Source organism: Ostrea edulis, chromosome 4 (assembly GCF_947568905.1).
Source record: "Ostrea edulis chromosome 4, xbOstEdul1.1, whole genome shotgun sequence".
Classification (NCBI taxonomy): Eukaryota; Metazoa; Mollusca; class Bivalvia; order Ostreida; family Ostreidae; genus Ostrea; species Ostrea edulis.
Window position 1 is genome coordinate 24,931,447 of NC_079167.1, and position 26,470 is coordinate 24,957,916.

The following is a 26,470-nucleotide window of genomic DNA, read 5'->3' on the forward strand; positions in this document are numbered from 1 at the left end:
GAAGATGACAATTCAATTCAAAAGTACATGTACCGTATGACTTTTCAGTCTTCAACTTGCAAAAGAGTTGGTGAGTGACTCGACAAAAATATCTTGTGCAGGCGAAAGTAACAAGAAAAAGTGTGAAAGGTTAACTGGAGCTGAAATATTTACAAATAAAGTGCTACAAACTCAATTCTTAAACTTTCTAGGTGTAAGTAATTACTAAGGAAAGCAGGTCATGTACAATAAGAGTACAGTAAAACTCAGTTGTAAGGAAATCACTAGGACCTCAAATTTATCCTCCTTAATAACCAAGATTCTTATATCCAAATAAGGAAGATTTTAAAAAGTTACCAAGAGGAATCATGAAAAATTCCTTATAACCGACATTTCCTTATAGCCAAGATCTTTATAACAGAGTTTTACTGAACACTATTGTTTGACCTAGTCTATTGCACAGATGTTTGCGAGCCAGCTAAAAAAATGTCATTGATCCTGGGACTAAAGTCAAGAACAGTGTTAATTATAAAGTGGACATTTGACTCGTTCTATGAAAAAACTTCCTTGAATGAAATCATGTTGCGAGGGAAAAGCTCTGTATATGTATGAAAATATGCATGGAGATAATGTGATGGAAGGCTGCTTTGCTATTAAAGCCCTTGAAGCTTTCTGAAAGTAGGTATATTAGAATATTTTTCTAATGCTGAGGCAGACATAGCAGCAATAATGTTGCCCTCTCCGATTTTATTTTGGGAGAGGATCACGGAAGCGTCGGAATAAAAAGAATCAGATAGGGCTACATCATTGCAGCCAAGGCGGACAGCAAGATCACTTTACATTATTTTAAATTTCAATGATTAATTTGGTGTCCAAGAGGCATCTCACGTTTTGCACAGTAGGTACATGTAACATTTACTTTGCGATATAATGAGAATCCTTTCAACAAATTTGGACTTTGATACAATATCTTGATAGGTAAAATCTTAACTGTGGAAACAACCTTTCCAAATATACTTGATGTGCAGTTAAAACATACAGTAATTATCATAAAATCTGCAATTTTCTACCTGCAAATTGAACAAAATTTGCGATTCCACGAAATGATGACCCAGTGAAAAAAGGATGTTTACAGCATCATAAAGTAACCTGTCCTACTCCCCCCCCCCCCCCCCCCCTTTTTTTTCAAATCTTTGCACAGATCCTGCATATTCCAGTATCACCTGTATATGGTGTTTATATCTCTCAACTGATTCGATATGCAAGAACTTGTTCTGCGTATGGTCAGTTTTTAAATTGAGGCAAGCTACTGACAAACAAGTTTTACAGGGGTTTCAATAGTCTTGATTGAAGTCAGCATTCCGAAAATTCTATGGTCGTTATAACCATCTAGTTTGTCAATATGACCTATCATTGGGTCAAGTGCTGTCAGACATGTTTCATACCGATTATTAGGTCCTTTTTGGCACACTGATTTTGACTACGGATAACTCTGTTTACCTGATCAGAATAAAGGGCTCCCCGTGGGTGTGACCAATCACCCATCGACAGGAGATTGCTTACTCCTCTTAGGCACCTGGTCCCACCTCTGGTGTGTCCAGGGGTCCGTATTTGCCCAACTCTATTTTGTATTGCTTATAGGAGTTATGAGATTGATCACTGTTCGTTATCTTCACCTTTCATCCTACCAATACCTTAATAGAAGTCAATCTACAATACTAATTGGAATGAGACACATATTCATAAAATTAATACATTTATTCATTTGAATCAATAAATAAACAAGCAAAATGTTATACAACTTGACTGAGGACTTGCATATAACAAGACAAGAATTTATTATTGTCACAACAACCAGATATACTAGATCGACATAAAAATCATAGCACAATCAAAGGGGAACAACTCAAGATGACTAAGTGACAGGTCAAGATGGTATAACAAGAGCAACGCCAACGTGGCATAATACGCCCGTAGATTTTGCTCAAGGAAAACATATTTTAGTGGGATTCATATTTTAGTGAAGTTAGCACTGTCCTCTTTGAGCTAATTCATTATTATGCTTGTAGAAATGGATATCAAGATATAAAGAGGGATAGCCTTAGAATGCGCTACTTCATAAATATGCTAATATACCACACACCTTTGCTTGAAACAGTTAGTGCTAAAGTATAAGTACAGGTACAGTATACTGAAATGCAATACAATTTGATTTCATGTGTTTATTTCAGTAATTAGTTTCAGTTTGAAATGGTCAAAAATATTGAACATAACTATTTTTGTAGAGGCAGATCACCATTTTTTTTTGCAGGAGAATCTCAAATTATATAGAAATAAAGTATAACTTGGAAGTTCACAAGCTATACTTGGCACCAAATTATCAAGTGAAGCATGCCATCTAACAGTCTTGACCTTTTAAACTTGAAAAAGAAAAGTATTGGCATTCCTAGCCACAACAGTTTTATTTGTATCCTGCTACAACCACCTTGACCTTTGACCTTGAGAAACAATAGGCTTCCTCCACTTGGAATAAGGTATATGCATATTAAATTTGACACTCCTAGCCCCAACGGTTCGGTCTGTATACCTACAAGGTTTTCCTACTAAGTAAACCTATTACCTTGACCTTGAAAAAAATAGGCATCTTCCTCTCATCATGGTGATCAAATATACCAAGTTATAATATCCTGGAGCTTACGGTTCTGTTTGTATCCTGCCCACAAGGTTTTCCTAATAAGTGATACTACAACCTTGACCTTTGACCTTGAAAAACAATAGGTATCTTCCTCTCATCATGGTGATCAAATGTACCAAGTTGTAAAGTCCTAGGGCTTATGGTTCAGTCTGTATCCTGCCCACAAGGTCCGGACAGACAGACGGACGACGCCATACCATAATACGTCATATGAGGTAGGCTATCACTCATCGGTTTCCTACTAATAATTTAAAGTATATCAACAATAGAATTCTCGGGGGAAGGGGGGGGGGGGGGGGGGGATCACCATAAAGAATCTAAAATCTCCAAATAAACTTTCTCTGAAGAAAATCACTCTTAAGAATACGAAAATTTGTTTTTACACAAAGTTTCAATTACAGTGATCACTTGGAGGCAATCGTCGGGTTTACCTTTTCGCACAGACTGTTCCATAATATACATAATTTCTTTCATAGATGGTCATAATGAAAGGTCAAATTATTGAAAAGCTGACAAAAAAGAAATACAAAAATTGTCTACAAAACTTAAGACACATAAATAGAGTATGGCAAAAAGTATGGGAAGAAGTGAAATTTGCATAGAATAACCATCCAACAGTGGAAACATAAAAGACCAGGTCATATAACAATAATAAGAATACAAAAAACTAAAGGCACTGTGAGCTCACAAACTTCTACAAGTGACCACAAACTTGCCAAAATCACCCTGGTTACAAAAAAATAAATAATGAGACACTCTCTGGTCATAAGTAATCTTATATGCAATATAAACTTGCAGAGTATCCCCTATACAAAGTTATGGGACTGACATGAAATTAACACTTTTTGCCTTAAGACCTTAACTTGTCCGAATTACCTTCAGACAAAGTTAAAACGAAAAAATATCTTTAGCTCATATTAATCTTTGCTTGAAGTATCAAATTCCAATATTTATCCATTCTAGATTCATTAACTGGATTTTATTTTTGAAAAATTCTGTCGGTGATCTTGAACTTGTCAGAATTGCCATAAAGTCCAAAACATCATAAATTACTGATAAATATACTGTTCCAATATATCTTTCAGTGAAATGTACATTGCTTTGCCTTCAGATACTGATGAAGGCCGGTGATGGTCGCATATAACATCAAGAGATTCTTGAATGTCCTTATCCAAGTCATTTTTAAAACAGCACTGGTCCTTTAGGAACTTAAACTTTTCGTCATTCACAATTGGAATACCTAAAAAGAAGTAAAACAGAATAAGATGTAATGAAAACAGATTTTTTCAATATAAACAAGTTACAACTTAGTGGCTCGAGATTCAGACTTCTGTCAGGGTACACAATAACGAAAACTTTAAGAGACAGTTTAAATGTAACAAGATGTACTGTGAGCAATGCTCACTAAGAATACCCTCCGCTTACCGCAATCTCCCAAAGGGTGTTGTTAATAGGTATAAATTACCTCTTTCCTGGGTGTAAAAAAATGGTATGCATTTGTAGAAGAAAATGGAAGATATAGTCCGAACACAAATCCATGGCATAAATCTATAATTTTGACCTTGAGATCAAAGGTCAAGGTCATAAAGAGGTCATGAATGTAAATGACACATAGTCTCATGGTGATACACCCATGTCTTATGGTATGTCAAAACCCTATAATCAATTTTGACCTTGAGGTCAAAGTTCAAGGTCATATAGAGGTCATGAAGGTACTTGAAACATCGTCTCATGGTGATACACTCATGTGTCAAATATGATATGCCTATGTCAAAGAACAAAGAAGTCATGGCCCTGACACGAATCCATTGTAAAAACCTTTAATTTTGACCTTGAGTTCAAGGTCATATGGAGGTCATGAAGGTACATGACACATCCTCTCATGGTGATACACTCATGTGTCAAATATGGTATGCCTATGTCAAAGAACAAAGAAGTTATGGCCCGGACACAAATCCATTGTAAAAAACCTTAATTTTGACCTTGAGGTCAAGGGTCAAGGTCATAAATATACTTGACACATCGTCTCATGGTGATCTACCTGTGTGCCAAATATGGTATGCCTAAGTCAAAGAACAAAGAAGTTATGGCCCGGACACGAATCTGCACAGACAGACAGACAGACAGACAGAGTGATTCCTATATACCCCCCAGAACTTCGTTCGGGGGGTATAAATATGCATGTAGGAAAAGCTTACAATGCAACATAAGTTGAGGAAGGTTAAGTAAGAATAAATCGATAAAGTATTTGTGACCTTGCTGTTTTTAAAAGAGTTTATTTTATCTCCTGTCTTCAGACATCGAGCCTTATCTGGCACAAAGCCAGATAATCAAACATTACAAATGAAAGTCTCCATTACATATTCTGATGTCAGTGTCTGGTGTGCAATTTTAATCTAGAGATAATTATTCTACATTCTTTCAATTTGAATACATGAGATACGTATCAGTGAAAAATGTCAAATCCAAATATTGTGTATTCTAACATTTTCCCTAATTTGATGTCTACTTAAAGTTCATTTCTGCAATCAGTAAATTTAATTGTTTAAGAATTCTTAGTTGTCTTATCCAGAGTCTTGACTAATCTATCCAATTTCTTTGGAATCGGTGCTGTACATACATGTATTAGGAAAGGTTTATAATAATTTGTATGAACTTTAGATAGAAAGGGATAACATATCAGGCTACATATTGCTGTTTCTTTGAAATAAGTATTACCATGGAATAACAGTTATTATGTCTTATCTAATAACTGATTTCTTTTTGTTTTAAAAGATTGTTTTATTTACAATCAACTTTCCAAAAAGCAGAGGTAAATTTTCACTCTTTAATCGTATCACATTACCAAAATAAACTAACCTAACATTTCTGGAACATGATAAAGGAATTCTGGAATCCCAGGAACAACATCTCCCATTTTTTGCTTCCTGATCCGATGGTTATTCCAAGCAAATTTCACTTCCTCCAATTCTGTCCTGATAATTTGCATGTAACAATACTGAACTAGAGTCTGAAAATGTGCAGGAAAATATTAAAATCTCTTAGCTCCACAGTCCACAGATGCTGTATTTTAATTTGAACTCATCAACTTCATACCTCAAAATAGAAAATCAATCACACAGGTTATAATGCTCAAATAAATGAACTATACAGATGATATAATAGGAGTCATGCTTGCATTGTTATAACAGATTCGATATAGCTAATAATTGTGATATATAGCCAATTTTTTTTTTTTAAAAACTTACGTATGTAATATTTCAACCATCGTACTTCTGGGGGTTTTGATTTGAACAAACTGGAATCGGAACAATTTAAGGATGCTCCCAATTTTAATATGGCCAGCCATGGCCTTCTTGAGAAGATCTTATAAGATTTCTTCCTATATATTCCTATGTCAAACTTTGATCCACTTCTGTGGCCCCACCCTACCCCCAGGGGCCATGATTTAAAAAAGAAAAGAATTTACACTATGTCAGGAGGCTTTCAGATAAGATTCAACTCTTCTTGAGAAGGGATTTTTTTAATGACATCACCTTTTCTTGATTATCTCTCCTTGGAAGGGGGCACTACCCTTCATTTGAAAAAAAAAGAATTCCCCTCACCTAAGGATACTTTGTGGCAAGTGTAATTGAAATCAGCTTTTAATCAGCGGTTCTTGAGAATGAATTGAAAATGTGAGAAGTTTACAAATGACACACACCTGCACATATGCACAGCGACAGACAAAAACAGATAGCAATTAAGTGACCTTAACAACAAGAGGCCCATGGGCCACATCGCTCACCTGAGTCACCTTGGCCCATATCTGAAGACTTTCCATATATATTTGCATGTAAAACCTTGGTCCCTATTATGGCCCAAACTACCCTTTGCAAACTTGAATCTACACTATGTCAGAAAGCTTTCATGTAAATGTCAACTTCTTTGGCCCAATGGTTCTTTTAAAGCTTTTTTCTACATTTGTATGTAAAACTTTGACCCCCCCCCCCCCCCACTTGTGGCCCCATCCTACCCCCCGGGGACCATGATTTGAACAAACTTGAATCTGCACTATGTCAGAAAGTTTTCTTGTAAATATCAGCTTTTCTGACTCAGTGGTTATTGAGAAAAAGATTTTAACTATATATTTGTATGTAAAACTTTGATCCCCCTTGTGGCCCCATCCTACCCCCGGAGCCCATGATTTGAAGAAACTTGAATCTGCACTATGTCAGAAAGTTTTCATGTAAAAATCAGCTTTTCTGGCTCAGTGGTTCTTGAGAAAAAGATTTTTCCTATATATTTGTATGTAAAACTTTGATCCCCTATTGTGGCCCCATCCAACCCCCGGAGCCCATGATTTGAACAAACTTGAATCTGCATTATGTCAGGAAGCTTTCATGTAAATCTCAGCTTTTCTGGCTTAGTGGTTCTTGAGAAGAAGATTTTTAAAGTTTTTCCCTATATATTTGTGTGTAAAACTTTGATCCCCCCCTTGGGGCCCCATCTTATCCCCGGGGGCCATGATTTGAACAAACTTGAATCTGCACTATGTCAGAAAGTTTTCATGTAAAAATCAGCTTTTCTGGCTTAGTGGTTCTTGAGAAGAAGATTTTTAACGTTTTTCCCTATATATTTGTGTGTAAAACTTTGATCCCCTATTGTGGCCCCATCCAACCCCAGGGGCCCATGATTTGAACAAACTTGAATCTGCATTATGTCAGGAAGCTTTCATGTAAATTTCAGCTTTTCTGGCTTAGTGGTTCTTGAGAAGAAGATTTTTAACGTTTTTCCCTATATATTTGTGTGTAAAACTTTGATCCCCCCTTGGGGCCCCATCTTATCCCCGGGGGCCATGATTTGAACAAACTTGAATCTGCACTATGTCAGAAAGTTTTCATGTAAAAATCAGCTTTTCTGGCTTAGTGGTTCTTGAGAAGAAGATTTTTAAAGATTTTTCCTATATATTTGTATGTAAAACTTTGATCCCCTATTGTGGCCCCATCCAACACCAGGGGCCCATGATTTGAACAAACTTGAATCTGCATTATGTCAGGAAGCTTTCATGTAAATCTCAGCTTTTCTGGCTTAGTGGTTCTTGAGAAGAAGATTTTTAAAGTTTTTCCCTATATATTTGTATGTAAAACTTTGATCCCCCCTTGTGGCCCCATCCTAACACCGGGGGCCATGATTTGAACAAACTTGAATCTGCAATATGTCAGGAAGCTTTCATGTAAATCTCAGCTTTTCTGGCTTAGTGGTTCTTGAGAAGAAGATTTTTAATGTTTTTCCCTATATATTTGTGTGTAAAACTTTGATCCCCCCTTGGGGCCCCATCTTATCCCTGGGGGCCATGATTTGAACAAACTTGAATCTGCACTATGTCAGAAAGTTTTCATGTAAAAATCAGCTTTTCTGGCTTAGTGGTTCTTGAGAAGAAGATTTTTAAAGATTTTTCCTATATATTTGTATGTAAAACTTTGATCCCCTATTGTGGCCCCATCCAACACCAGGGGCCCATGATTTGAACAAACTTGAATCTGCATTATGTCAGGAAGCTTTCATGTAAATCTCAGCTTTTCTGGCTTAGTGGTTCTTGAGAAGAAGATTTTTAACGTTTTTCCCTATATATTTGTGTGTAAAACTTTGATCCCCCCCTTGGGGCCCCATCTTATCCCCGGGGGCCATGATTTGAACAAACTTGAATCTGCACTATGTCAAAAAGTTTTCATGTAAAAATCAGCTTTTCTGGCTTAGTGGTTCTTGAGAAGAAGATTTTTAAAGATTTTTCCTATATATTTGTATGTAAAACTTTGATCCCCTATTGTGGCCCCATCCAACACCAGGGGCCCATGATTTGAACAAACTTGAATCTGCATTATGTCAGGAAGCTTTCATGTAAATCTCAGCTTTTCTGGCTTAGTGGTTCTTGAGAAGAAGATTTTTAACGTTTTTCCCTATATATTTGTATGTAAAACTTTGATCCCCCCTTGTGGCCCCATTCTAACACCGGGGGCCATGATTTGAACAAACTTGAATCTGCAATATGTCAGGAAGCTTTCAGGTAAATTTCGGCTCTTCTGGCCCAGTGGTTCTTGAGAAGAAGATTTTTAAATGACCCCACCCTATTTTTGCATTTTTGTGATTATCTCCCCTTTGAAAGGAACATGGCCCTTCATTTGAACAAACTTGAAAGCCCTTCACCCAAGGATGCTTTTGGCCAAGTTAGGTTGAAATTGGCCCCGTGGTTCTGGAGAAGAAGTCGAAAATGTGAAAAGTTTACAGACAGACGGACAGACAGACGGACGCCGGACAAAATGTGATCAGAATAGCTCACTTGAACCTTCGGTTCAGGTGAGCTAAAAACTTTGGACCTTCAATGTTATGGAAGAATTATTTTGACTATTTCTTGGCTAGATCCAGTCACAGACTAGAAATGAATGTCCAGTATTATTGAATGACCCTGACTGTACGAGTTATCAAATATCATTCTTCATTGTTTTTGAAATTTCTCAGAGCATGTAGAAATTAAATCATGATAATTAAGATCAGTTTACATAGTTTTCAGATTAATTCTGTAAGTGCACTAGTCTATCAAGATATAATTTGAAAGCATTGTAATAATTTATGATTATGAAAGTTTCTCAAATTCAGATTTTTTAAGCAGTTAGATTTATAGCTATTTATTTATATATATTTATTTCAGCTTGAAATGCATCTGAAACCAGACAGAAGCATATCAGACATGTTCTTTAGATTAAGAGTTATATATGGATACATTGTACGTAGGTAATATATGTTTTCATTTTTCACAAATATAATGCATTTTCTAATAAGAAAAAAATATTTGGTACCATTTGGGTAGTGCATTTTTATGCCCCCCCCCCCCCCTCCCCCCTCAAAGAAGAGAGGCATATTACTTTGCACCTGTTGGCTGGTTGGTAGACCACATGTTGTCCGGTTAATATCTTGAGAACCATTCACTTGATCATAATATTTAATATGTGGGTTGGTTATGAGTATAGATGAGAACCCCTATTGTTTTTCAGGTCAAAGTTTAAGGGTCAATCTACTCTGGACATAGGAATATACTGTCCGCTCAATGTCTAGAGAACCCTTTGCTTGACAGTCATCAAACTTGGTACACTGGTATATCTTTAGAAGAAGATAACCCCTATTGATTTTGACGTCACATGGTCAAAGGTCAAGGGTCAAACTGGACATAAGAATATACTGTCCGCTCAATATTACTATGCAAGTACATGTATTAATTTTTATCTTTATCTAGTATATGACTTTAATGGTAGATTTAAGCTAATTCAAATCCTGACCTGGGGATACGTTTAAAGGTTAAATAAATCAGTCATGTCAATGGGCAAGAAGTCTTAGTCCATGTGATATACAGAAGTTTTCTTCAAATTATGACCAGGTAAAGGCTGCTCTGAGATTAAGAGTTAGACAGGGAATATAAGGATTTAACTGAAACCAAAAAAAATTATTTATCAAATATATATACAAGTATCAAAATTAAGATTGAGCATGCAATCTGACTCGTCTGACAAATATTTTGTATCATATTAATATTGTTGCATTCAGGACCTTCATTATTTTCTAGACCAGTATGACAAGTTGAGTCCCTTTGGAATACACATCAGTGGCTGCATTGATGGGTAAATTATATGTCTATACATGTATGAGGTTTTTATTTATTTTTGATGAAAGCTTATAAAGTTAAATATAATAAATGATTGTAAATTATCAATTTCTTTACCGCTTAAGGATTATTAGAAATAATTTTATTCTGTATAGTTTTTCCCGCTACGTGCTTTGGTGTGAAGCAGGGATCAGTAACAAAAACCCTAAGAAGATTGCTTCATTATAAATTAATATTGTTCTAATTTTCTCTTTTGGAACATACCATTGCTACAAGGAGATTATCATATGAATTTCATATTTTTTAAAAATCAGATAGGTGCGCATGGTGGTGGTGGTGGTGGTGGTGGTGGTGGTGGGGTTAAATTATCATTATATTGAAATGCATTTTATATTCAAAGGCAGTGCTGTTTAAACCCAATTTTACAAACTTGAAAGGTTTGGGCATTTTTATCATACAATTCGTAACTTGAAAAGATTGAGAATAAAAAAAAAAAGAAATACGTATAGAGGCAGTAGACTGCTGAGAGCATACAGTCCAGAGGAGTGTCGTGCATCAAAGGTTAAGCAAGTCATAGTGAAGGCAGTAGAAATAAAATGTATATACAGCATAAAAATATTTCAGTCACATTCATGTACATACATGTTTTAATGATTTTTTTATATAAAACCCCGAGAGAAAATTCATGTCATGAGTATTTGGCAAATAGATATTGTTTAAATTGAACCTGATCAAAGGATGAACATTACAAAATATGTACATACAAGAAGCTGCGCTCGCTCAAACGGTAGCACTGTCAACATATAAAATATGAGATGAGCGAATTTGGTTTTGACTCGAATTTCCTCGATAGGCACACATACATTAATTATAGAGAGTAGCGTAATGATTAATTAAATACATTTAAGGCGAAAGCGATGTAGAAACATAATGACTTGATCTATATAACTGAAAGAAAAACACAAACCACCCACCTTGTTATCACAATAACTTCTGAGTCTTCAGCGGCATGCAGCATGTGCAGATAGAATGATGTAATCTAAGTCCTTGAAAATCTTGGCCTAATAAATCTTCATCAGCGAAAATCTTGGGTAATAAATCTTGGCGACGCTTGGGAAATCTTGACAGCGTTTTTTGTTTGTTTGAATCATTCGAACATGCAACTTGGCCAGGGCAATCTTGGCGACGCTTGAGAAATCTTGACTGCGTTTGGAAGTCATATATCCTGGCGCAATGCAATCCTGACTTTGCCAGGATTGAAAATCATGACCGACCAGGTTATCAATCCTGACTTGGCCATGTTTGAAATCATGACCGACCAGGATTGAATGGTCAGGTCATCCTGACTTGGCCAGGATTGATAATCATGACCAGGATTGGATGGCCAGGTTATCAATCCTGGCTTGGTTATGTTTGAAATCATGACCGACCAGGTTTGGGTGGCCATGTTATAATCATGACCTGACCGGTCAAGATTGGATGGTCAGGATTGAAAATCATGGCCAGGTCAGGTTTGAAATCCTGACTTGGCCAGGATTGTAATCATGACCGGTCAGGATTGAATTACAATGAGATATATAGAACATGACTTGGGGGTCCCCTATGGCTTTAATCATGACCGGTCAGGATTGAATTACAATGAAATATATAGAACATGACCTGGGGGTCCCCTATGGCTTTCCATACAGGTTATCAATCCTGGCTTGGTTATGTTTGAAATCATGACCGACCAGGTTTGGGTGGCCAGGTGAGGATTGGATGACCATGTTATTGGCCAGGATTGAAATCATAACCTGACCGGCCAGGATAGGATGTGCCAGGATTGAAAATCATGGCTGGTCATGTTTGCAATCCTGACTTGGCCAGGATAACATATCCTGGCCGGCCAGGATTGATTTACAATGAAATATATAGAACATGACCTGGGGGTCCCCTATGGCTTTCCATAATATGGTATGTATGTCGCTCAACTGATTCGATACGCAAGTGTATGGTCTACATATGGTCAGTTTTTAAATCGAGTCAGGCTATTGACAAATAATTTGATCTTACAGGGATTTCAACAGTCTCGTTTTAAATCAGCATTTCGCAAATTCTATTGTCGTTATAACGATCTAATTTACCAAAATACAACCTGTCATCGGGTACAATGCTCTCTGGCGTATTTCATAACAATTAAGGCCGTTTTTTAAACACTGGTTTTATCTATGGATTACTTCGTTTACCTGATCAAGATATAGGGTTCACAGCGGGTATGACAGGTCAACAGGAGATGCTTACTCTTTCTTAGCATCTGATCCCACCTCAGGTATGTGTATGGGTCCGTGTTTGCCCGGCTCTTTATTTTGTGTTCCTTGTGGTAGTTATGATATTGATTGTCACCCTTTCACTCATACAACATTTCACGAATTCTACGATCTAGTTGGCCATTACACAACCTATCATTGGGTCAAATGATGTCTGACGTAGTTCATACCGATTGTTAGGCCGTTCCTGGCACATTGGTTTTGACTACGGATAACTCCGTTTACCTGATCAAGATATAGGACTCATGGCAGATTTGACGGTCGACGGGGGATGCTTACTGCTCCTAGGCACCTGAGCCCAGCTTAATAACATTGCTAGTTCTGTTTTGTCGAGAACATTATCCCTGGGACGCATATTACTACTCAGTATGTCAAAAAGTAACACAAGACTAAAACCATACCCACTACATGTGTGCGACTCATACTTATAATTGCTGTTTGGATTAAAACAACTACTAGAACGTTTTGGTAAAGGGACACAGCTTTAGTTTGAAAAAGAACTACATTACGGAACACTGTAACTGTAATAAATTTTAAAATCTTTGGTAATTTCTTACAAATCTGTTGCAAATGTTGGCAACGTTCGCCATATTGCCGAATATATTTTTGCTGCACACAGTCTAGAGAAATGTAATAGCCGGTCATTTATCCCATGGATATGGACATTCTAGTTCAAGACAAGCAAAACTATAACAAGACTTGCATCGAGACCATTCACAGCCTATAAACCTTTGTCAAGAGTCTGAAAACATGTCATCATTTTTATTTAGATTTCGAAGCATTATTTGTTCTATACGGTAGTTTCTAGGTCTGAAAAAAAAATCAAGACAAATTGTCAACTTAGATTTTGAAGCATATTTATTTTGCAGCAGTGTCTTTGGCTAAAACGTCCAAAATAACTGTCAACTTTCAATTTTATTTTATTATTCGTTAATAAGATCTTTTTTATTGATTTTTTTCCCCAATGTTTGTTGAGCTGGTCCCAACATTAGCGCATAGTAATTTGTTTTGTAAGAGGGGGATTGTTATCAATGAAAGAGTGAAAATAAAAAGAACAGTGAATAATCCTATAAAGAATACAAAAGTAAGGTAAACAAGGACCGCTGTAAATTCTAGAGGTGGGATCAGGTGCCAAGGAGGAGTAAGCATTCCCTGATGGCGTTCATCATTCCCTGATGACGGGTGTGACACCCGTCGTGAGTCCTCTATCTTGATAAGGTGAACGGAGTGATCTGTAGTCAAAGTCAGCATGTAGAGAACAGAGAATTGGTAGGAAACACGTAGAACAACATTCGATCCATGTGGGTTGTAAAAATAGAGTAAGAAAATATCATCCGTGCACTGCTTTCAATCTCCTCGATACCAGAGGGACTAAATATCCAAGTTTTGGTAAAAGTAATTCATATTTCAAACCCTTTTTTCAATAAGAATTTGAGGAAAAACTATCAATCGATGGTATACAAGTAGCAAACAGTGTTTAAGTTTATTTCATAATTCTTTTCATTCTTGCTCTCAGAAATTGGTTTTCAAGATAAATTACATCACAAGAATGACACAATTCCCTAATGATTGTTCATGATAAATAATCTCCCAACCGGATTTTGCGACAGATTGTGCAGCTGTGTGAATATCTAGACAGAGATCAATAGTTTAGGAAATTCAGGGGCGAACTTAAGGAACAAGTTTAATTTCCACCAGATTTAGTGAAGATATTCTCAAGAAGACCATTGCTTTCATGAAGGTAACACTTTGCTTAAAATATACGCAACAAAGTGTAACATAAATCAAAGTACTGTGCGTAGGACTTGAGGTTTTAAAAACAAAATTTTAAGCTTATGTTTCAAAATATGCACCTAATCCCGCGTCTGATTTCTGTTTACCCTGTTCTTGATTGTATATATTCTTTGTGAGCTTGATTAGATTAATCACTGTTTGTTAACTTCATCAATTTAAACATTACTGATATGTTAGTTTGTTTATTTCTCTTGTAGGCAAATCGGCAATATCTTAGATCAAAATTAGAAGAAACCACGGTAAGGATTTAATTAGAACATTTCATTTCGCTAATCAATAAAAGAAAGATTCAGAAATGGTTTGAACTACTGACTAAAAACTGTGAAGGTCGTCTTTTTTTTTTACACATTATATGCTATGTACACAATTTTCGTGTACGCAAGATACACACTGTCATGGAATTGTATTGTGCTTCCAGCTAAGCTTTCCGTCTTATTCTCGTTAAGATAATTATGCAAACACAAATAAGATGTACATGCTACGATGTATGCATATAGCTTCAATATCCGATTCACTGAATAATTTACATGTACATTGAAACACACGTGTATAGCGTTCATACATATAGTACAGGTATTTGATAGGCATTGCAATGCATAAATACAGTGTATTTATATTCAAAGGCGAGTTTGTTAGATTTTCGTTGTGAAGTATATCGTATTTACTTCTCTTACAAAGAGTATACAAACCATCGACGTAATGTAGTACTAGTAGTCATATTAACTCATCCCAAAGACAAGTATGCGCTACTCGTACTACTGGAGTTTTAAGATAATAAAGACCATTACTTGATCGAATGATTCCGTACTTTCCGATCAGCTGAGATCCAACAACCTACAAACAAGAGGCCCATGGGCTACATCGCTCACCTGAGTCACCTTGGTCCATATCAGAAGACTTTCCATATATATTTCCATGTAAAACCGTAGTCCCTATTATGACCCCAAACCTACCCCTGGAGGCCATGGTTTATGCAAACTTGAATCTACACTATGTCAGAAAGCTTTCATGTAAATGTGAACTTCTTTGACCCAATGGTTCTTGAGAAGAAGATTTTAAAAGATTTTTCCTATATATTTGTATGTAAAACTTTGATCCCCTATTGTGGCCCCATCCTACCCCAGGGGGCCATGATTTTAACAAACCTGAATGTGCACTATATCAGAAAGCTTTCATATAAATCTCAGATTTTCTGGCTCAGTGGTTCTTGGGAAGAAGATTTTTAAAGATTTTTCCTATATATTTATATGTAAAATTTTGACCCCCTATTGTGGCCCCATCCGACTCCCGGGGGCCATTATTTTAACAATTTAGAATCTGCACTATATCAGGAAGCTTTCATATAAATCGCAGCTTTTCTGGCTCAGTGGTTCTTGAGAAGAAGATGTTCCCTATATATTTGTATGTAAAACTTTGATCCCCTATTGTGGCCCCATCCGACCCCCGGGGGCCATGATTTTAACAATTTAGAATCTGCACTATATCAGGAAGCTTTCATATAAATCTCAGATTTTCTGGCTCAGTGGTTCTTGAGAAGAGGATTTTTAAAGATTTTTCGTATACATGTATATTTGTATGTAAAATTTGATCCCCTATTGTGGCCCCATCCGATCCCCGAGGGCCAAGATTTTAACAATTTACAATCTGCACTATATCAGGAAGCTTTCATATAAATCTCAGCTTTTCTGGCTCGGTGGTTCTTGAGAAGAAGATTTTTCCCTATATATTTGTATGTAAAATTTTGATCCCCTATTGTGTCCCCATCTGACCCCCGGGGGCCATGATTTTACCAATTTAGAATCTGCACTATATCAGGAAGCGTTCATATAAATCTCAGCTTTTCTGGCTCAGTGGTTCTTGAGAAGAAGATTTTTAAAGATTTTTCCTATATATTTGTATGTAAAACTTTGATCCCCTATTATGGCCCCATCCGACCCCCGGGGGCCATGATTTTAATAATTTACAATCTGCACTATATCAGGAAGCGTTCATATAAATCTCAGATTTTCTGGCTCAGTGGTTCTTGAGAAGAAGATTTTTAAAGATTTTTCCTATATATTTGTATGTAAAACTTTGATCCCCTATTGTGGCCCCATCCGACTCCCGGGGGCCATGATTTTAACAATTTAGATTATGCACTACCTAATAAAGCTTATCTATAAATTTCATCTTTTTTGGCCCAGTGGTTCTTTAGAAGAAGTTATTTTAATGACCCTACCCTATTTTTACCTTTTCTTGAGTATCTCCCCTTGGAAGGTAGACTGGCCCTTTATTTTAACAATTTAGAATTCCCTTTAGCTAAGGATGTTTTGTGCCAACTTTGGTTGAAATTGGCCTATTGGTTTCTGAGAAGAAGTCAAAAATGATAAAAGTTTACGGACGGACGGACGGACGCCGGAATACGGGTGATCAGAATAGCTCACTTGAGCTTTTAGCTCAGGTGAGCTAATAAAAAAAATCATCAAAACTAACCCAGAGCAAAAAGATGGCGAACAAATAAGGCATTACATTTTTGTAATTGTAATGCCACTCAATAATTTACTACATGTACATGTATATACGCAGAACATTTTCCAGCAAAACTCGCATTTTGAAGTTAGAATAATCCGATAGGACATCAATTCATCCCTATTCTAACCCATTGATCTATTGAACAACACTGTGGAAGTACATACTCTTGAACCCTTTGTTGTCGCTATAGTTTACAATTTTAAGAATAATTTCAAATTAATTACAACATACATAATTTCAATGTAATATAAACTCAGTACATTAACCCCCCCCCCCCCCCAAAAAAAAACCCAGTTATGGATCAAGAGAACTTTCGATCAGAACTTTCATGGTTTATCTGTTTACACAGAAGCATTTTGTGAAGCTTCTGAGACCAGTTTGTTTCATCCATTCTTCTGATTTAATTTTCATAACTAATGCAAAAACGTAAAATTTATAGAATCATGTACTAGCGGAAAAAAGAAACACGAGTTCGGTATTTGTAATATAGCTTTTAGACACGTGGACGAATTTGTTTTTTTTAAATTTTGCAATGAGCTACCTCCGTGCACCGTGAAAATGTTCGTCAGTTCAAATTCAGCTGACCGTGACCCCCACTCGACTCTGCATGCTTTCAGCATATTTTTCAAGAAAGCGTGCATACGAAATACTCCCTTCACCATACGTACTGGTAAATTATTACAAATCGAACATTGAAACAATACAGATTTCTTTTCGAAGCGATTTCAGAGCGAAATTCCACACAGGCCCCTGAAGTATGGGTACCTGTAAAGTGCGAAACGAAACGAAATCTACCGAAACGAAACGAAATCTACTGAAACGAAACGAAATTAACCGAAACGAAACCCACCGAAACGAAACCTACCGAAACGAAACGATTGTATGATCGAACTCTTTTGATTATAATAATTGAAAATGGTATCTTAGGCCCCTGTTAAAGTTTACACATATAAATAAAATTCGCCTCCCCTTTGATGTAGGCTTTCGGCTTGACTGATACAAAGTTTTAAGAGTTGGAAAGGGGGGGGGGGGGGGGGGTAAGCACAAAGCACATAAATACCATGTGCAATTAGCTTCGGATCCATAAATTTCAGAACGGAAGGTTACAGTCTCACAGGTCAGAGGTCTGGGGAAACACACTAAACGAGGGATGGGGTCGTCGGCGTTGAATCCGATTTGGGGCATAAATACATGTTTCAGTATTTTTTGCTCTAAAGACAAATGTATGTATATATGTGGATATTGTGTATTTGTGTGTAGTATATCAAACCGTGGATTCTGAATATGTCCTCCCGTTCTCTTTGTGATTTCTGCTTAAAATCCCCTTGTTCATAAGCCTTTTCAGTTTACAAAATGCCGACCTCCTCCTAATATTATTGCATTAAAAAAATCCGTTTTCCGTCCCGTTTTCAATTCCCTGTCTTAGCAACATCCCAAATAAATAGAGTTTTTCCATTATTGAAAGTACTCGCACCTCAGCAGTTAGAGATAAAATAAGAGGTTAAGAGCTCTTCCTGCTTTGAATTTTCTCAGACACCAGCTTCTTCAAACAATGTATCTATGCCCAAAGGCGGATCCAACGTCGGCGACCCCACCCCTCGTATAGTGTGTTTCCCCAAATCTCTGAGACTGTAACCCTCGGTTCTGAAATGTATGGATCCGAAACTAATTGTACATGGCATTTAATCAACTACGGATATGTACTTTGTGCTTACTCCCCCCTTTCCAACTTTTAAAACTTTGTAACAGTCAAGCCGAAAGCCTACATCAAAGGGGAGGCGAATTTTATTTATATGTGGTAACTTTCACAGGGGCCTAATATACCATTTCTAATTATTATAATTAAAAGAGTTCGGTTATACAATCTGTTTCGTTTCGGTAGGTTTCGTTTCGTTTCGGTGGGTTTCGTTTCGTTTCGGTAGATTTCGTTTCGTTTTGATAGATTTCGTTTCGTTTCGCACTTTACAGGTACCCCAGAAGTATGAACATATTACTCCCCTTTTGTTAATAATTTTCTGTGGCAATGATTTCTCTGAAATTTGTGAATTCCCCGTCTCTCTCATACCTTTTTTTTTTATTTATGTAATCGTTTCACGCTTTTTATAAGCTTTAGAGGTTGGCCTTCTACCGGTACAATGAAAGCTGAAGATAACGAACAGTGATCAATCTCATAAATCCCATAAGCAATACAAAATAGAGAGTTGGGCAAACACGAACTCTTGTAAATACCAGAATTGGGATCAGGTACCTAGGAGGAGTAAGCATCCCCTTTCGACCGGTCACACCCGCCGTGAGCCCTTTATCTTGATCAGGTAAACGGAGTTATCCGTAGTCAAAATCAGTGTGCCACGAACGGTCTAACAATCGATATGAAAAACGTCAGACAGCATTTAACTCAATCATAAAATGTATTGGCAAACTGATCGTTATAACGACCATAGAATTTGCGAAATGCTGACTTTAAACAAGATTGTCGAAACCTCTGTAACAGGACTTCAATCGAGACTGTTGAAACCTCTGTACCATCAACTTGTTTGTCAGTAGCTTGCCTCAATTTAAAAACTTACCATACACAAAACAAGCTCTTGCCTATCGAATCAGTTGAGAGAGATAAACACCATATGAAGGTGATAATGGAATATTGCTATATAAATATGGGAAGTTGACGATGGAAATGCTGAAATCATCCCGTTTGTCATAAAGTTGAGTTGCTAGTGAGCCGTTAATATCTACTTTTAATAAAATATCTAAGTATGAAGCAGAAATGGACGACTCTGTGGTGTCTTTTATTTTGGTCTCGCAAGGATATATCGAATCGACATATGAATGAAAGTTATTATTGTTAATAGATAAAACGTCGTCGATATCTAAAGGCCACAGCAAGAGATTTTTTCTTCTCACGTAGAAGTTTCTGAACTCTGCTTCATATGAATATAAAAACAAGAGATGTTTGTAAAACACATATGCCCCCCCCCCCCCCCGGTGCAAAATTGAAAAGGGTTATACACACACATCATTTAATTAAGAGTAGTATCATCAATTCAAAATATTGAGCAGACAATATTTTCCTATGTCAAGAGTGGATTGACCATGTGACCTAAAAATCAATAGGGGTCATCAACTCATGAAGATGTACCAGTGTACCAAGTTTGATGTCTGTCAAGCAAAGGGTTCTCAAGATATTGAACGGATAGTATATTCCTGTCTAGTGTGACCCTTGACCTTTGACCATGTGACCTCAAAATCAATAGTGGTCGTCTTCTCCTGAAGTCGTATCAGTGTACCAAGTCTGATGTCTGTCAAGAAAAGGGTTCTCAAGATACTGAGCAGACAGTATATTCCCATGTCAAGTTTGACCCTTGACCTTTGACCATGTGACCTCAAAATCAATAGGGGTCATCTTCTCTTGAAGATGTACCAGTGTATCAAGTTTGATGTCTGTCAAGCAAAGGGTTCTCGAGATAATTGACGGACAGTATATTCCTATGTCCAGTTTGACCCTTGACCTTTGACTATGTGACGTCAAAATCAATGGGGGTCATCTTCTTCTGAAGATGTACTGGCGTACCAAGTTTGATGTCTGTCAAGCAAAGGGTTCTCTAGACAATTGAATGGTCAGTATATTCCTATGCCCAGTTTGACCCTTGACCTTTGACCTCAAAATCAATAGGGGTTATATACTCCTTAGGATGTACCAGTGTGCCAAGTTTGATGTCTTTCAAGCAAAGGGTTCTCAAGATATTGAGCGGATATTATATTCCTATGTCCAGAGTAGATTGACCCTTGACCTTTTGACCTGAAAAACAATAAGGATCCTCTTCTACTCATAACTAACCCACATATGAAATATCATTATCATCAAGTGAATGGTTCTCAAGATATTGAGCGGACAACACATGGTCTACAGACCGACCGACCGATCGACAGACCGACCGACCGACCGACAGATGCAAAACAATATGCCCCCTCTTTTTCAAAGGGGGGCATAATAAGTCAGCTAAAAGGGAGCACGATTCGTGCCCATTGGGATTCCAACAGACTATAATAAAATACACAAGGTGCATTGTATGAAACAACAGGTGGTCCCCGTTTTGGGCCACATATTCCAAGTAATCTAGTAATGACAGCGTTATTTAAGGAATTTTGGTGAACGGTAAGACAGGGGGATGCCATACTACAAGTTTCTTCAACTCAAAATCCATCTCATTTTTATTTGTCACAATCTTGTGTGCATTAATCGGACAGGACTTATTCTCTTTCACTGGCGTCCCGTGGGGATCCGTAGGCCATAGGTCCTCAGCACCCCATGCTTGTCGTAAGAGGCGACTATATGGGGCGGTCCTTCGGATGAGACCGCAAAAGCTGAGGTCCCGTGGCACAATATAGATCCCTCCCTGCTCAAAGGCCATAGGCTCAGAGCATGGGCTTAATTAATGATGCACCCCTTCACCGGTATTGGTGACGTCTTCATATAACTGAAAAAATCTCGAGAGGGACGTTAAACAATATACATGTACAATCAATCAATATACAATCAATTTTCCACTAGCAGCCTTAAAAGAGGTCTCAGAGTACGAATTTTGTTTACGCGTCGTGTGATTGGCCTGCGAATAATCCCGAGACCATTCGGATGATCCCGTTACTAAACAATGTCTGTGGGAACCAATCACACGGCGCGTACAACAAATTCATACTCTGTGATAAACAGGTAATCCACATATTTCAGAGAAATTCACAGCAAAAAAATATCAAAGAGGGGGGTAATATCCATACCCAAGTGCCTGTGGAATGAAGTCGACTGAGTTAAGGCCATTGCTCTGATAATGCAGGGGTATTGGCAACGTAATGCAGATCAACAATAGGGTGTACATAAGACAACAATATCCCGTTTACTTGGGCGTCTGAGAGCCACAGGGAGATTGAGTGACCCTCCCAGAAGCGGACGCCTGCGCGTTACTTCGCGACGGCAGGATAGAGGCATTTACGCCTCCCGCACCTCAGTCACCGATTTCACTTAAAAATGTAATAAATTACGTTTTGAACTATATTGTCCACATTCGTAACAAAAGCTCATTCATAAGCCGGCTAAATCCCAATGACTATGTTTTAGAATTAATGAAAAAAATGTACGTGTTAGCCTTGCTTTAGATGCCACCACTGATCATAAACTACCGGTATATTTTCCAGGTGAGAGCCAGAGTTAAATTAAATGCGTCATGTATATCTTAATGTCTTATGGAACACACAAGTTTACATGTACATTTGTATATATCTCAATTATCTCAATATTATCTTGGCTACATTAATCATTCTAATTCTTAAATCAATAAAAGCAAGTTCGATTTCAAGAAGGCTATGTTTGGGAATATTGTTGAAAAAATTATTTGATCTTTCCAATTTTTTTTTTCAGGGGGGGGGGGGGGGGGGGGGGGGGCTTTTATTCATTGGAAATAAAATCTTAAAAGTCTTTCAGTGTGATTATCTTTGATTTTTTCCTCATTTTTTGTCTTTATTAATATTTTTATGGTATGTTAATGATTTTAAAATACATATTCATTAGTATAAAGTTTATGAAACGATGGATTCTGTGGATGACAGCCCGCCCTCTCTGTAATTTCTACTTCCCTTGTTCATGATACATATGTAAACCTTTTATTTTGCAAAATACTGACATCCTCATAACATTATTGCATACAATATTTTCCGCTCCGTTTCCGCGTTTTAGCAACACCCCTATTTCACCACTCACAGTTAAAATTTTAAGCCTTAATCTGTAGCAGGATTTTCAGCCACAGACAGCAGCCCTTTTTGGCCCTTATCCACACCCTTAGATTGAGCTTGAAACTCCAGTACTTCATTGCACATCTAAAGAATATACAATTCAGGGCGCCGCCATAATTTCATCACGTGTCTGTTTGCTATCACGGTGCTGACACCGTAGCATACTGCTCTATGCTAGCACATTGGCATACTCAAAGTTTCCGATGTTTCAAAACACTTTTCACGTACACTTAATTTGGTACCGTATTAAAGCTAGATAAATGAAGGAAATCAAATAAATCATGCCAAGAAAAGCTTTCAATACGTTGTGTATTTTGGGGATGGGGAGTATTTCATGTAAATCTTTGACTCGTACCAGCTGCCAACCTAACTGATTACTTCACAGAACAAAATGCAATTAAAGTAAAAACGACCTTTAATGTATTTTTGTATATTTTACTTGTTTTGCAGCCGAATTGTATCTAGTTTACTTAAAATCATATTGATTAAGTAGAAGAATGTAAATATCAATATATAAACGAAGGTAATAGTATTTCATTACTTGTTTTTAAAACAAATCTGAAAATGTTTAGAATTTGTCTTGACAACTTATCGATTTTTCGTCCCATATTCACATGCATCGAAACAAAAGACGCTCATTTTCGCATTTCAAAAATCGCCGGTAACTTTGTTAATAAATAAAAATGTGAAAACCACATCAATTTTTAATCACATATAGTATGATTTTGTGTGAGAATCAAGATTAAAGGGTTAGTAGACAAAGAAATAAATAAACGATAAGGTTAGCAGACAATATAACAAATGAACGAGAAATATCGGTAAAAGTTTTTTCCATGTCAAAATATTTGTCAGTTGAAAATACGAAAGACGGGGATATCTACATATTACAACAGGGTTAATACTAGTATTTCAGCAAATTTTTCTAAAGCACTGTCACATTTTATTGTGATTCTTTGAGTTACGGAAAAACTCTAGACTACGTATACGTATAATGCAAATTACCCCCACCCCACCCTTCAAGTAGTTGATAATAAAATAATTAATCGAATAAACATCTTCATTTTATGAATTACCCATCCTTCTGCTTTCCCTTAGTCATTCTTCAAAGATGCTATTGAAAGAAAACGAAACACAGCTATCGGTCACCCCCGGTTTTGCAAAGCAGATTTTGTTCTATCAATACTGTCAGCAGAACAGCTGACTTCAACGCCACCGTTTATCAAAGAGCGATAACTCTTACAAAACGTATCCATATAACCGTCCTTTTGCTTCATCCTAAACTGTCTTTTAGTTTTGAAGACTAGAAAGTTATACAGACAGAAAGACGGGAGTGGAAGTAAGAGTATTTCTTAATACTCCTTTTATAAAGAATTTGTTTGTTTGTTGTTTTCTTCCCGTCGAGAATTTTCCCCCTTATATTGAGGTAAAGTGCCACATTTAGACCTATGGTTAACGCTCAGGGCCGTAGCAGTGTAGGTTCTTTAATATGCCAACGCCTACCGCGACACATGACCTCCGTTTTAAGGTCATATCCGAAAGACCCGTGATTCTCACTTCTAATTGCAGCAGGACAACGCGAGCGTTTGGCGAAGGAGCAATGGCTACCTATGCTTTACTGCGTCCATGGCGCTAGCGGGGCTCGAACTCCTTAAAATTATGAAGAAAGTGTAGGCATTAAAGAACTGAATATCTCTCAAAGTTAACATTCACTTTGGGTGCTAATCATACAGCACACCTGTATAAGCACCCAAAGTGAATGTTCATTGTTGTCACTGAAGTAGTCCACCCCTACACTGCCGAATACATTCCTCTACTCTCAAATCTATCTTGCAGCATCCAGGATGACTATGTAAACATATTAATTCAGTTTATCAGAATTCAAGTCCAAAAATAAAACAAAAATCAATCATGACTGTGTAAACACATTAAATTCAATGCACTTCATTATTTTAGAAAGTCTTCATAAACAATACTGTCATGCTCTTCAAAATGTAGTGTAATGCGACAGGATGGGCCGTTAATGGGCAAATTTCCTTATTTCAAACTTTCCAAAAAAATAGAATGGCTTGGGAAAATAGATCGATGATAGCACTACTCTCTTACTAACAGACAATTCAGGGTACACATTTGAAGACGATGCTTGTGTAGACTCGAGAGCTCATGTGATGCTTTTTTGACCGATGTGGTCGACTCCCCCACCTCCTCAGTACTACATGTCTAATTATAGAAAGACAATCTATTTGTTTATAGATTCCTATTACGTAAAATGTATTCTATTTCAGGTTCTGTTGAATTGTTTTTGTACTTTCTGTCCGTCCGTCTGTCTGTCATAAAGTCTTGTAAACGCTTCTCCTATATGGTTTATCGGATATATTTGACACTTTGTACATGTAGATGTGCATATTTCTTTTAAACGGGGGGATCCTATTGTTTTCCTTAAAGGTATAGTGGATCTAAGAAGAGTTGGGGAATGTAAAATAGCTTGTGAACACTTCTCATCCTATATGGCTTATCTGATAGATTTGAAACTGTGTATAATGATTCATTGCCATTTGTAGATGTACATATTGCCGGGACAGGAGGATAGAAATATTTTATTAAACGCTTCTCCTCTTATATGGCTTATCAGATAGACTTGAAACTTTTTACAATACTTCAATGCCATTTGTAGATGTGCATATTGTAGGGGCAGGGGGATCCAATTGTGTTCCTTAAAGTTATTGTGGATCTGAGGGGTGGGGGGCGTGAAATAGTTTGTGAACACTTCCCCTACATGGCTTATCGGGATTGATAATATCTATGTTCCTGCTCATGCTTTCTCCTGCATACCATGCAGTACATTATGGGGAGGAGGTTTCATTTGGAGCACTTCCAATTTTGGGAGCTGGGGAGACAGTTGTTTTTCATTAAAGCAATCTTTAGTTAAATCTAAAATTGGTGATAATACCTAAAAAGCATGACATTTATTCTACATGTATATGTACATTGGTTACAGAGTTCACGTTTTGTCTTATGGTCACATTATCAGTATGTTGATGGTTTGGAAGTGTTTTCCACCTACAACAATCCGAGACAAAGAATATTTATTTAATGATTCTATGACTTTTGTTGAAAAAATCACATGTACTTCGTTTTGATTATGTGCCACCATATAAAATACGATACATAAAATACAAGTGTATTCTTACTGGCCCACTTTTTTCATCAACAAGATAGAAGAGTTTCTTTTGACTCAATACAGTTACTACCATGTATTTCATCATACCGTCGCCGCAAGGGTACGATGACATTATGTTGAAAGCACAATGAAATAATTGTGTTACCTGTTAATGAAGTTGTGCTTTGAACAAGCACAATCAAGCAATAGAAGCGTGTCTAAAAACATAACATATCGATTTTCAGTGCCATTGTCACCTTCAATTTTCTTTAATCTCAAAGATTGTTTTACCTTTATAGCATACAATACAACAATCTCTAAGATGGAGAACATATACTGTATTCTTTATAGACACAGGCCAGTTTGGTGGGGATTCATTTGATTGTCGAGAATCTGTAGATTTCATCAAGGATACTAATCGAATTAACCAGTCGAGATAATAGATCAGGATGTCGGGACACCCGGGTTTTTGTTGTTGTAAAATTCAATGTATGTACTTTATCTAATTTAACACCCCCTTGGACTTTGGATGTTTGTGCATGTGTGTTTGTGCGTGTGCGTGTTGTTGTTGTATTGTTGTTTGGTTGATGTTTATTATTCTATTTATATAT

At 37.0% G+C, this 26,470-nt stretch overlaps 1 long non-coding RNA gene across 2 annotated transcripts; it reads right to left on the minus strand.

Moving 5' to 3' along the window:
- Nucleotides 1-1,722: 1,722 nt before the first annotated feature.
- LOC130054062 (uncharacterized) lies at nucleotides 1,723-11,979 on the minus strand. 2 transcript variants are annotated; one of them, XR_008802332.1, is made up of 3 exons: nucleotides 11,285-11,979; nucleotides 5,534-5,684; nucleotides 1,723-3,914 (listed from the first exon to the last, which is right to left on the minus strand). It is a non-coding gene; the product is annotated as an uncharacterized LOC130054062 (long non-coding RNA). The 2 variants fall into 2 exon arrangements; XR_008802331.1 differs by lacking the exon at nucleotides 11,285-11,979 and having other exon boundaries at nucleotides 5,534-6,676.
- Between the last annotated feature and the right edge of the window lie 14,491 nt (nucleotides 11,980-26,470).